This window comes from Orcinus orca, chromosome 10 (genome assembly GCF_937001465.1).
Source record: "Orcinus orca chromosome 10, mOrcOrc1.1, whole genome shotgun sequence".
NCBI lineage: Eukaryota > Metazoa > Chordata > Mammalia > Artiodactyla > Delphinidae > Orcinus > Orcinus orca.
In genome coordinates, this window is record NC_064568.1 from 105,532,315 (window position 1) to 105,545,732 (window position 13,418).

Genomic DNA, 13,418 nt, shown 5'->3' on the forward strand with positions numbered 1-13,418 from the left:
AGGCTTCATGGAGATCAGAACTTGATGGGGGAGGATTTGGCCCTTCCGAGAGAAGGCATGTGAACGTCTGGGTGGCTTATGAGAGACAGAGGCCCATAGGCTGGGAAGTGAGTGCATTTTGGATTATGGAGTTCCTTGAACTTCAGGCAGAGGAGTTTGGAACTGACTTACGAGGCTTTTTTTTCCTGGAAAATTGTATTAGGTTTGCTCAAAAGCTTCATTAACATCCTTTAATACTGTTGGTAGCAGTTAAGACTGGGGTGGACTATACAGTTTGCTTAATTTTCGGTTTGGGTTTGAGTAATTCCTTCTACTTACTAGTTGCCACTTACAGTCAGTCTTGGTGCCAGGATGGAAAGAGCAGTGGACACTGGGACTTAGGAAACCTGGATCTTAGTTAGGATGTGAGCTGTGCAAGGCGGGTCCTCGCCACGACCTGTGGTGCTGTCTGGCACCAGTTCGCTTTCAGAAGTCCTTGTGCAGCGCTGACTGAGCTCTGCCTCTGCTACTTGCTAGCTGTGCCACTTTCGACAGGCTCGACCTTTAGTTTCATCTGTAAGCTTTGGTGCATTTTTTACGGCCATATCCGCTTGTAAAGTGCGGGGTATATGATTTTAACTTTTGTTGTATTATAATTTTACTGAAAGACAAAACAAGGTAAAAAGCAAGGAATATTTGGTTTTAGTTTAATTTTAATGAAAGCCCCATGTGATTGACATATCTGGGTGTCAGGAATCAGAATTCATGCCAGATGGTTCAAATAATGAGATTTAAATAAAGAAACTACTTGCAGAGGTGTGGGCAGAGTGAGGGAACAAACGGGATAGTGAGGCCCAAAGGGCTACTAAACAGCTGGAGGGGGCAAAGGAGAAAGCAGAGCTGCCCCAGCTGGAGCCTCGGCGGAGGGGTGGCTGCTGCCAGAGGTGTGGTGCTGGGGGCTGGGGGAGCAGGACAGAGGTGCCCCAACCTGAGACTGGTTCACCTCTGAAATCCGAGCTCAGACCACCCACTCTTTGCTGGCAGTCTCTTGTCCTTTTGACCCTCACTCAGTTACCTCCCTCTGCTCCTTTACCCGATATTCCGTCGCCCTTCTACCAGGATGCTCAGTTGTGTCCTCCCTCATCTTTCTGTGGCATCTGGCCGACAGATTATCAGTCCTGGACCATCTCAACTCTTTGCCTTGTTTAAATGCTTGAGCTGAGGTCCTGAGCCGTCTAAGTCTGCACCCCTATAAATCTGTGGTCGCCGCTTGCAAGTGGCCATCAAAGGGTGTTTTAGAGTTTTCTTTGTTAGCCACTTGCTGCTTCTCTGCAGAATCTATTTTAAGCATTTTCTACTCTTGTCAAACCTCTCATCCTTACACATAATCAGTCTCTACTAAGCAGACAATCTTGCCACCTGAGAACTATGAGAGCTCTCAGAGGAGAACCCTGGGCTCTCTTCCAGAACTTTTCCTCCTCCCAGTTACATTGAAAGTGGTTGCCTTTACCCCAGGACGGATCCCTGTACCCCTGCACTCCTGCCTTTGGGAGCACTTCACTCAGTGTTCCTCTCTTGCTAAAGGCTCCTTCCAGTCAGCCTTTAAACGTGCTTAGACAGACAGCAGCAAAGCAAAATAGAAAAACAACAATAAAAAGGTAGCGTCCTCCTTTGATTTCACATTCACCTGTTAAAGTTTCTCTCTCCTTCCCTTCCAGCCAGATTTCTTAAATAGTTGTTCATACGCTGCATCAGTCACCCCACTGCTGTCTGGTTAGGTGCCCACCACTCTGCTGAAGGCCAAGGTCACCTGGGACCCCCTTGTCACTAGGTCTTGTTCCTGTCATTTCCCTAGTGTAGTGCCAGAGACCCAACCAATGCTTAATAGATACTTGTTTTGACTGAACAATCTGAGGGTACTCCCTCGTTTCAGATCCCGGTTTATCTGCATCTTTTTTGTTTTTCTCTTTCTTTTTTATTAAAGATTTTTTTGATGTGGACCATTTTTAAAGTCTTTATCGAATTTGTTACAGATATTGCTCCTGTTTTTGTATTTTGTTTTGGCGCGAGGCATGTGGGATCTTAGCTCCCCCACCAGGGATAGAACCCGCACCCCCTGCATTGGAAGGCGAAGTCTTAACCACTGGATCGCCAGGGAAGTCCCCTCTTTGTTTTTCTTAGGGATGGGAATCTGACACTGTCATCTTTTGAGGTGCTGGGTAACTAGTCTCTCTATATATCTCAAATCTTCTGGGTCCACTAAACAAATAGAAATCTGTTTTATTTGATAATGACCTTTTCAGTATTGTCCAGGTGACCTGTCTTTCCAGGGGGACCTGGACATTTTTTTCCCTAAAAAATTACATTTCCTAAAATATCAAGAAGTTATGTTGTGTCCACCCCATGTGGATCTAGTAAAGAGGAAGTGGTAGGGACATGGGGACAGCTGGCAATAGACTTGACGAACGAATAATGCCGTGCTTTGACATGAAGCACTCTCCTTCTTCCTTCCAATAAGTAGTGTATCTTCTTGGACGTTTTTGCTCTTACGTTTCTTTTTTGAAGGGTGGTGGTAGAGGGGATGGATTTGCACTGTTCTGTTTCATTTTTGATATGTCATCAGTGTCCAGTGGCATGAGTTAGAGGACCAGTCACCTTTGGACCCACAGCTTTTTGCTTTGAAATGTAGTGAAGGTAATTGTCCCCTAGGAGGAGACTTAGCCTGCTGAGGCAGAGAGTTTATAGTTTCTGGGAAATAAAGGAGTGTTTTAATAAACTCTTCTAATTAAGATGGAATCCAGTGCTTGTTTTAAGGGAATAGCTGGGTAATCAAGTATTTATGTGACAGATGAGGTGTGTGGGAGCTCTGGAGGGTGGAATTGTCAGGCTTTCCCTATGGACTGTCTGGCTTCCAGCATTCCCGGCTAGTCGCCTTGTGTACCTTCTCTCCCTTTAATACCGTACCTCCAAACATTATTATTATTATTATTATTTTTGGCACGCGGGCCTCCCACTGCTGTGGCCTCTCCCGTTGTGGAGCACAGGCTCCGGACGCACAGGCTCAGCGGCCATGGCTTACGGGCCCAGCCACTCCGCGGCATGTGGGATCTCCCCGGACCCGGGCACGAACCTGTGTCCCCTGCATCGGCAGGTGGACTCTCAACCACTGCGCCAGCAGCCCTATCAGTTATATTTTTTAAATCATTGGATTTTTTCTCCCCAAATGAGTTGAAACTTATACATTCATTAAAAAACCCAGTATACCTCAGTTATACTTTCTTTATGGGAGTAATAAGGGAAAGAGGTATAAGGAGAGCTGGGAAAGCAAGGATGCTTTATCTCTTGTCTGTCCAGGTCTTCTGCTGACATCCCTTCTGAGACCTCAGGAGCCTTCTTAGTACAGTTGGTACCCCACGGATTCTTTCAGATTTGTGCATGACTCTGTTTTTGTTAACCATGGTTTTGAGACGGAGCAGGAGGGAGATGATTAACTTAGGACACTGGACAGGAGTTCAGGACCTTGTGTCTGAGACTTGTCCCACCCTGAGCTTGAGATGGTGGAGGGTGTGGCAGTGTGATAGAACTTGACCTTGCTCAGGAACAGAGTTTACAGAGGACAGAAGGAGGTAAATCACCATTCTCAGAGACTTTTCCCCAGGTCTCTGGGAGATCCCTCTGGGGCCACCTGCCCCTGCCGTGCCTTGCCATGGGGGGCAGGTCTATCCTAGGATAGGTTGAAGTGGCTCCAGGAAGATGTGAATTCTGCAGTTTGGGTCTGTTGGTGGGTGGCCCAAGAGTCTAGTTGGGTATGATTTTATTTTTCAGACTCATTAGGCAGCTCTGCAACCAGATTTTTCTGGGGGTCCTTTGGATCCAGGGCGGCTCTGGGCAGGATAGGTCTACCGAGTGCTTCTCAGACACTCCTGTGCACAGAATGGCTTAGATGTGTATTAGTGGGTCGGGCTGGGCTGCTGAGAGTCCCCCTTCCTGATTTGCTCCCTGGTGATGCTCATTTGAGTAGCATGGGGGTGGAGGCGGGGGGGGGGGGGGGCGGGGGGGGTGGCGGCGGAGGGAGTTTGGGAGTTTATTATTACTATGATTTGGTGGTTTGCGGGGGAAACTCACTTTTCTACGGCCTGACCTCAGAAAATAGTGCTTCAGCATCAGGAGGCTTTCCTTGGCCTATTTGCTGAAGGTTCTCCAAGTCTTCAGTGAGTCAGAACTTCTGTTTTTCCAACTTCTGGCCTAATCCCTTCAGCTGAGCTGGGCCTCTGGGTACCTGACAGTGAAAGAACACCTGATCACTCGTTTTGTTCAGATTTCTTGTCTGCTATTCCAATCAAAATTCTTCCTTACTAAATAGTAAAAAATTTTGGTTTAATCCTTTTAAAGCTACTTTGGTGGTTACGTTTTCTGTTTTTTCCCCCCAAATGCTGCTACTTGTTATTTTTTTCTATGTACATTTAGCCTGAAATTATGTAAAAAATAATTTACTGTGTTTTTTTGTATCAATAAGTCTTTTGGAAAATTAAAGATTGTGCCACAGTGAAATATGGGAAAATTATAAAATTAAAATTTTCTGACCTCTGTTGCAGAAACACTTGATATTCATGTTATGGGCTTCATTAGAGGAAAAGAGGCAGGCGGGTTAAAACCAACGTAATATAAATCTAAAAGAAAATGCATTATTTAAGTATATATTATAGATTATAAGAAAATACGTTTGTCTTTATTTTAATGAAATGCTTTTATAATGGTAATTTTCTCTTTTGACCTGTGATGGATAGGAGGTTAATTGATGTTAAATGGATGCTTTGTTAATCCTTCATCAGCTACTAAATTGGTTGGGGGAGTACAGGTCAAGGCCACACAAGGCCGGGACTGGCTTGTTTTCTCAGGGAAACCACTCTTCGCTGTCCTGACTCTCTCCCTTTCTGGCTCTCCATCCCCTCCTCCCTCCCCATCCCCTCCTCCCTCCCCATCCCCTCCTCCCTCCCCATCCCCTCCTCCCTCCCCATCCCCTCCTCCCTCCCCATCCCCTCCTCCCTCCCCATCCCCTCCTCCCTCCCCATCCCCTCCTCCCTCCCCATCCCCTCCTCCCTCCCCCCCACTCCCCCCCCTCCCATCTCTCTCCTCTCCCCTCCCCTCTCCTTCCCTCCCTGCTTCCCCCTCTGCTCCGGGCCCCGAGTGACAGCTGTTGGACGTTGCGTGCGAGTTGAGCCGGCGCTGTGTGGTCCGAGTGTGTGGTCTCCCTCAGCCGAGAGGCTGCTAACAGGGTGGATGGGAGAGAGCACGACTGTTTACTTTACTTTCTTTCGGATGCCGGGATTGTGCCCAGAGTTTCTCCTAAGCACGAGCAGCTTCGATCCCTCCCAGCTGGGCTGCAGCCTCCGCCTGCGCTGTCTCCCTGTTTGATCCCTGAGGCTCATGGCACTGCTGAGTGCTGGGGTGATTTTGCTTTCGCTGTGCCAAGATATGTGGCCTTGGAGAAGTTTCTTTTGAGATAGAGCTAGGGAAGTAAAGCAGAAATTTCAAGATAAGTGACAAAGTTGATGCATTTTTAGAAATTGGGAAAGCTATTATACAAAATTTGGGTCAAATTAATCCAGCTCTGCTTATGTAAAGGAATCTGGGAGTTAAGTGACATCCTGTCATGTATAACAATTTTAATAAAAGTAACCAATTTAAGCTGACAGTTGATTCCTTGACCTTTTGTGAAAATCTACATTGATTTTGGCATGCCTGTTTACTGTAGTTATTATATTGTCAGCAGTCATATTGGCTTATTTCATGGTAAAGATTTGACAAGTCGAGACTATTAAAAAAAGAGACAACAGGCCCCAAATGGAAGCACTTGTGCTAAAACCCATGTCACCAAACTGAGACTTTAATACCTAATTTAATTGCAGTTTCAGTCTTTCCCAGGAAGATAGTCTTAACCAGTCAGTCTGAAATTGCCTGGTCAGGACAGTGAGGTAATCCCTGCTGTTCCCCGGAGGAAGGTGACCTTGCCTGAAACAGCTCTATGCTGGTAACTTCTTTATCCAGCCCCTTCTGCCTGCAGAAGTCTTACACTGGGTACAGCTCTGAGGAGGACCGCCTTTCTATTTGCTAGATGGGGTATTGCCCAATTCATGAATTGCTGAATAAAGCCAATTGGATCTTTAAATTTACTCAGTTAATTTTTTAAAAATGAGACAAATGAAACTTTGTTTTCATGCAATAATATATATTTAGGATAATATCTTTTTTTCCTAATTCTTTTTTTTTTTCTTTTTTGCTGTACTCGGGCCTCTCACTGTTGTGGCCTCTCCCGTTGCGGAGCACAGGCTCCGGACGCGCAGGCTCAGCAGCCATGGCTCACGGGCCCAGCCACTCCGCGGCATGTGGGATCTCCCCGGACCAGGGCACGAACCTGTGTCCCCTGCATCGGCAGGTGGACTCTCAACCATTGCACCACCAGGGAAGCCCCTTTTTTTCCTAATTCTTTCATTATAATTAGCTTAGTTTCTTGATTTTATTCCTCTCTCATTCCTGAACATTCTCATAGAGATGGTTAAATATCTTGTGACTTAAAGTGAGCACATGTGGACTGTTGATGTCATTGGGATTTTCCATTGTTTACTTCTTCCTCTCCCTGTCTTCCCAACAGTCTTGCTGAAATGGAGTTGGTGTTGCTGATGCCTGTTCAGGACTGGAAAGGCTAGGCCACTGACGCTTTCCAGAGGGGCTAATATAGGTGGCTTATTGTTGTTTGCTTTTCCCGCTGATTTTAACCCTGGGTTTCAGTAAATGAGCTGGGAGGGTAAAGCCTTCCTCCTCTCCCTTGCTCCCTTTCAGTCCTGGCCTTGGCCTTCCTTAATCTCATTTGATCTTGTATCAGAAGATTTTAGAACTTAGTAGTGTCAAATGCTTTAAAAAAAAAAAAATACTGCCATCCTGTATTTCCTCTTGTGTCCATTTTTGGGAGGTTCTGTGTTTGTGGTGATAATGATAATCTAATGCTCCTAGGAATTCTGAAGCAAAATTAGTATAGTCACAAAATCGTGTACACATCACCACAATCGAATTCTTTAACATTTTCATCACTCCACTATCAATCCTTTCCCGTTCCCCTCCTCTAGCCACCACTAATCTACTTACTGTCTCTTCGGGTTTACTTGTTCTGAATTTTCATATAAATGGAATCATAAAATATGTAACCTTGTGTGTTGATTATGGCAAAATGTGTGTAGTGTTAGTAATTTCATTATGTCTTTTACGTAACAAATGAAAATTATGTAGAGAGAGAAAACACTGATAAATAGATGCTACAGTCAAGTAATCATTAAAAATAAAATTGAACTTATGTTTTGGAAACAAATATTTAACAGGAGCTGTGAAATGTTCTAGGCTTATCTTTGATAGAAGTGCTACTTGTGTACCGCCTGTCACCCAGCCCTCTGCCGCAGCAGCCCTGCAGGGTCCTGAGTTGCACAGTGTCATTGCTAACCGGTTGTTTGAACTCTCAGTGGATAAATCCTGATTGGACTGAGTCCCGCCATTTCTTGCTTCGAATTTACTGGGCTGAGTCCTCCAGGAATGAGCCCTGAGCAGGGAAGCAGGAAAAGGGGCCACTGGAGTGGAAACTGCCCTCAAGAGCAGCGAGTCCTTTGCAGGGCAGAGGAAAGCATCTGTAGAGCCACAATACCGTGGCAGCGTTTTTAAAAATAGCATCTCCAAATGCTTCTCTGTTGGAGACAAATTCGTCTTTAAGTCTAAGGGAAAAATTACTGTCTTTGTTTGGACTTTACATTATTTAGACCTGAAGAGTTGGAATCTCTTGTGGGGGTTTTTTGGAATTCTTTTTATATTCTCAGTACTGCTCCTTTTTTTATGTGTGGAGTTTTTAAACTGAAAAATCAAACTTAAATCAGTTTTGGCTTGGTTTTTGTAGAAATAAAAGATGGTGAAAAATAAATATTTTTCTAATCAGAGATTTATGAGGGGTAAAACTCATTTTGGTTTAAACATTTTAAGTACTTTTGGGGAAAAGGGGACTCAGTATTAAAGATCTGACCGTACACATTAGATTTCTGATCTTCAGGTAATTCTTTGTGGAAGTGGTAATAGAATAGGAAACTTTTCACCTCTTGGGCATTACAATTGGAGACCACCCCTCCCAGAGGCAGCCCAAGAAGAGGAGTTCTTCTGAGCGGGTCTTGGTAGTTAATTTGGATTCACCTCTGATTCCTTCCTGTGGTGTGAACTATAACCTGCCTGTAAAGTGAGCGCCACTGGGCTGGGTGGCCAGAGGAGCTGTCATAGGGTGATGGAGTAAACTTTTAGGATACAGTTAGAGGACTCAGTTTCTATAGTAGTTTTTGGTGATTGCTATTGTGGCACAGATTTATTGGTTTAAAAAAACAATGGGAGGGCTTCCCTGGTGGCGCAGTGGTTGAGAGTCCACCTGCCGATGCAGGGGACGTGGGTTTGTGCCCTGGTCCTGGAAGATCCCACATGCCGCGGAGCGGCTGGGCCCGTGAGCCGTGGCTGCTGAGCCTGCGCGTCCGGAGCCTGTGCTCTGCAACGGGAGAGGCCACAACAGTGAGAGGCCTGCGTACCACAAAAAACAAACAAACAAAAAAAAAACAATGGGATACAGCACAGAATCAAGGAATGGCATCTGTCCTGCAGTGGGACAAATCAGGTCGACATCCCTCTCAAAGGCCACCTCTTGGTGGTGTCTTATAGCTGGAATCCCACATGGCCTGAGGTTTGCTGCTGTCCTTGAAGAGCCTCAAGAAGAGAGCGCCAGTGAGCCCATGCGTTCCCTGGTCTCTTTTCCCAGCCACTATCTGCCAAGTGTCCACGTTGTTCTGGCCCTGGGCTGGGTGCTGGGAGTACAGAAAAGAATACGATGCAGTCGTAACCAAACCCATTGAGGACTGTTCTTTATCAGGGACCTTGGTACAATAATTCTTTTTTTCTCCTTTTTTTTTTTTTTTAAATGTAGGGGATGCTATTGTTATCCCTTTCCTATGCAAATGGATTTGCAGGAGTAGTGAGCAGGTCCAGAACTACCAAGAGGAAACTGTGGTCACTGTTCCTAAGGAAGTGGTAGACTGCCTGGGTCCCCATCCATGAGGGCTGCTCTGTACTGTGCTCCAGAATTGGCCTTTCTGCACAGCCCAAGGCTGACTGCACCTCAGAAGTTTACATATGTGCTCATTGCCACAGGGAAAGCCATATAAAAATGTATTAAAAGCATGATTTCTCTGACCTTCTACCCTCTCCCAAGAATGTTGACCTCTGCAATCTGTCCTCAGCCTTTGTCCATATTCATCAAATAGATGTACAAAGGTAGCATTGGTTTTGGTTTTTTTCCCTCCCTCCTTCCCTTTCTTAGGAACATTGGTTGGATCCCCATTCTACCACATCCACTGTAACAAATACTTTTTTTTTAATATTTATTTATTTTTATATGGTTGCACCGGGTCTTAGTTGTGGCAGGCGGGCTCCTTAGTTGCAGCATGTGGACTCCTTAGTTGCGGCAGGTGGGCTCCTTAATTGCGGCTCGTGGGCTCCTTAGTTGCGGCACGTGGGCTCCATAGCTGTGGCATGTGCACTCTTAGTTGTGGCATGCATGTGGGATCTAGTTTCCTGACCAGGGATTGAACCCGGGCCCCCTGCATTGGGAGTACAGAGTCTCATCCACTGCACCACCAGGGGAGGCCCTGTCACAAATAATTTTTGAGACAATATAGAACAGTTGGACTTGGGCTGAGTACAAAGTCCTTTATAGAGACACAAACTGAAATATTTATGGATGACATGGTATGATATCTGGGATTTGCTTTAAAATACTCCCTCAAAAACAACATAAAAGTGTGTTGAGGAGGAGATGTAGTTGAAAAAGAGACAAAATGGGAACATGGAGGTTCATTATGCTGGTCTCTCTTCTTTTATGTGTGTTTAAAATTTCCATAATAAAAAGTAAAAAAAAAAAGAAAAGAAAAACCACATGGAGAATCAGAATAACATGGCTCTGAGGACTGGTTTTGAATCCCAACTCTGCCACTCACTAGCTGTGACTTTGGACAAGCTGTTTAATCTCTGATAATCTTACCATTATTAATAAAACTACTTAGTATTTTAGAAAACTAAACTTTTTCTATACATTCTAAAATCATAATATATATAAAAATTATATAGTAACACAGTTGTAAATATATAGATTATATAATTAGTATTTTTTTTTTTTTTTTTTTTGCAATACGTGGGCCTCTTACTGTTGTGGCCTCCCCCGTTGCGGAGCACAGGCTCCGGACGCGCAGGCTCAGCGGCCATGGCTCACGGGCCCAGCCGCTCCGCGGCATGTGGGATCTTCCTGGACCGGGGCACGAACTCGTGTCCCCTTCGTCGGCAGGCAGACTTTCAACCACTGCGCCACCAGGGAAGCCCATAATTATTAATTTTTAAAGAAAGAAATTAGATTTTTTTATTGGCAAAAATTGAAAATGCTCATATAAATTACTAGCCCAGAGCTTGAATTTCCATTGGATCCATCGCAGGAAACAAGAGTCTGTCATTTCTTGCCAGGTTTGGGGGCCCTTTCTAGGCCTTGAGGGTGTTTTTGAGGAAGCTGATACTCTTCAAGCACAGCTGGCTGAGGTGGTCGACCTGTTTCCCTGCATCTGGACCTGCAGGCTGTCCTTGGCTCTGGGGGCAGGAGGGACAGTAGTGTTGGCCTGGCGTTGCTGCTGGAGGATGGCAGCCCCCCAGTGTGGCCCAGATTGTAGGCCTCCAAGGTCAGAACCAGGCTTACCTGTTTACTAGAAGCTTTCTGTGCTAGGCTTGTGTCAGTTGGGTAGGTTTTTCTCTCGCTTCACAATAGAGTCTTGTCCAGGAAATGTCACTTGATATGCAGGCTGTAGCTCTTCTAAACATCTGGTCAGGAAACTGTCCCATGGAAGCTTTATATATTGTGTTACATATGTATTTGTGTGTGTATGTGTGTGTTATATGTACATATTTATACATAAATTATATAAATATGCATAATATGTATACATATACAAATGTATATATAAAAAATGATTTAAATTTATAGAAAAAGTTCCTGGCAGTAAGTATTCTAAAATGGCAAATAGTTAGCTAAATATATATATGTGTGTATATATATGCCCCCACATGTCATTATTTTTAACCAATTTGTTTAAGTGTTCTCTTGGTCTTGCATACTTTTCAGAACATTTTTTTAGAGGATCATCCTGCCAGTTAAGCCGTGGCATCACTTTGAGACCAATCATTTAGAGCTTGAAGAAAAAGGAGTTGAATGGTTTTACGTGTAGACATTACGAGCTTCTTAAAGGCAAAAATTACTGCAGCTTTTCACGCTAGAAATAAAAAAGCCACTGAAGCATCCTGTAGGTTTTAATTTCTAATAAAGTAACTATTAATTGCTGTCACTTATATAAACAAAAAGCCCTTTGGGGTCCCCCCTCTCCTTTTTCTTTTTTTTTTTTTTTTTGCGGTACGCGGGCCTCTCACTGTTGTGGCCTCTCCCGCTGCGGAGCACAGGCTCCGGACGCGCAGGCTCAGCGGCCATGGCTCACGGGCCCAGCCGCTGCGCGGCATGTAGGATCTTCCCGGACCGGGGCACGAACCCGAGTCCCCTGCATCGGCAGGTGGACCCCCAACCACTGCGCCACCAGGGAAGCTGCCCCCTCTCTTTTTTTTTTAAAAAAGTAAAGGGTTCTTGTGACCAAAAAGTGAGAAAATCACTGCGGATTATCTCCAGCCACCATTGGCTCATTGCTTGCTTAAGGATCCACCGTTAGGGAGCTCCAGGCTCCTGTGTGAGAGTCTTGGCTCTTTTACCTAGGGAGCTGATGCTTGGTGAGAGGGACTTGGACCACAGGTGGCTTCTTTCCTTTTTGTGATTTTTTTCTCTTTATTTTCTCTATAAAATTTCTTTTTTCTTTTTTCTTATTCAGTGTACAGTTTAGGGGGCAAGGTGGAGGACAGGGTGGGGGCATGATCATGGGGTGTCAGGGGGGACTCTGGGGGACAGGGTGGGTGAGTCTCCATTTGCCCCCTCTCTGTGCAAATGATGTGAAGCAGTAATGACTGAGAATTTCCTAATGTTAATACTAGACAACAAACGGCAGATCCAGGAAGCTCGGAGAATTTCAAGTAGGATCAGTACTAGAAAATCTGCCTCTAATCGTATTATATTCAAACTGCAGAAAATCAAAAAGAGGAAATCTTGAAGTAAGCTAGAGGAAAAAAGCCTTACCCTTGGGGGGGACCAAGAGTAAGAATTATATTGGATTAGAACAAATGAACTAAGTGTTCAGTCCAGACAGATAGAAAAAGAAAAGCAAAATAAAATGCAAGGAAGAGGAATTAATACATGTTGAAGCTGTCAGTAATGAATTAGTAACAGTGCTCCTGAAAAAGAAGGTAGAATTTATAGCTTACATCAAGGACTGTTATTATAAAAGGTCATTAAAACAAAATATTGACCAGTCTAACCATGAAAAAGATATTTACAGATACTCAAGACAATGAAAAAGTAATAAAATGATAGCTGTGGAAGAAAATAGTATGATATTAAACTTGAAAATCAGAGCAAAATACCTGACTTTCTGAAAAATACAATAAAATTGTCTGAAGATTTATAAAATACATACCCATAATCATTAAGCAAATTCCCAAATAATCATACCCAGCGTGGTACTAGAATGAGATGGTTTTATAGGCCAGTAATAGGAAACCTACAAGGAAAAATATTCCTGTACTATTTATAAGATGACAAGTATCGAAAACTTCAGATTCTTTCTATAAGGTAGCAATAGCACTCTGGATACAGTAAATGCTTAATAATATTTGTAAACTGCTGAGTGCTTCCTGCTACTACAGCAAACAGGCAATGGAGTAAAAGAGAAGATAATTTCTGACTAATTGTAAATAAGATTAAAGACGTAGAACTCCTAAATAAAGTATTAGCAAATCAAATCCAGGAATACCTAAAGGACTAGTAAAATGGAACCAAGTAATGTTTATTCCTAGAATGCCCACTAATTCATTAATAGGAAAATTATTTCAATTCACTGTATTAATAAGTAAAAAAAATTATCTTGAAAGATGCTGAAAAATATTTGATAAAATTAAAACTTCATTTCTGATTTAAAAAATAGACTTTCAGTAAATAAGGATAAAGACATTTTCTGTAAGATAACTACATAATATCAATAGCAGACATCTTAGTGGTGAAATGCTAGAGCATGTATTCTCAACAGGAGCAATAACTGAAAATTAGCTCTTGAGGGGACAGGAACATCTTAACCTTTATGTATAAAGTGCAGATAGACATACAGTACCTAATACAGGTTTTACATTATGATACTGAAACTTCTTGGGAGTGACTGAGAAAAAGACCTAAACAGAAATGC

The 13,418-nt window shown here is 43.7% G+C and overlaps 1 protein-coding gene across 8 annotated transcripts in view; it reads left to right on the forward strand.

Annotated features, from left to right (window-relative positions):
• EXOC2 (exocyst complex component 2) overlaps nt 1-13,418 on the forward strand; it is a 156,271-nt gene that overhangs the window by 2,574 nt on the left and 140,279 nt on the right. Inside the window, exon 1 of one of the 8 annotated variants that reach the window (XM_049715414.1) lies at nt 10,496-10,769. The exons of the other annotated variants lie outside the window; for them this stretch is intronic. The gene's annotated coding sequence lies outside the window, so the exon portion shown is untranslated. Of the gene's footprint in view, nt 1-10,495; nt 10,770-13,418 lie in introns of those variants that run through there. 8 annotated transcript variants of the gene reach the window in all.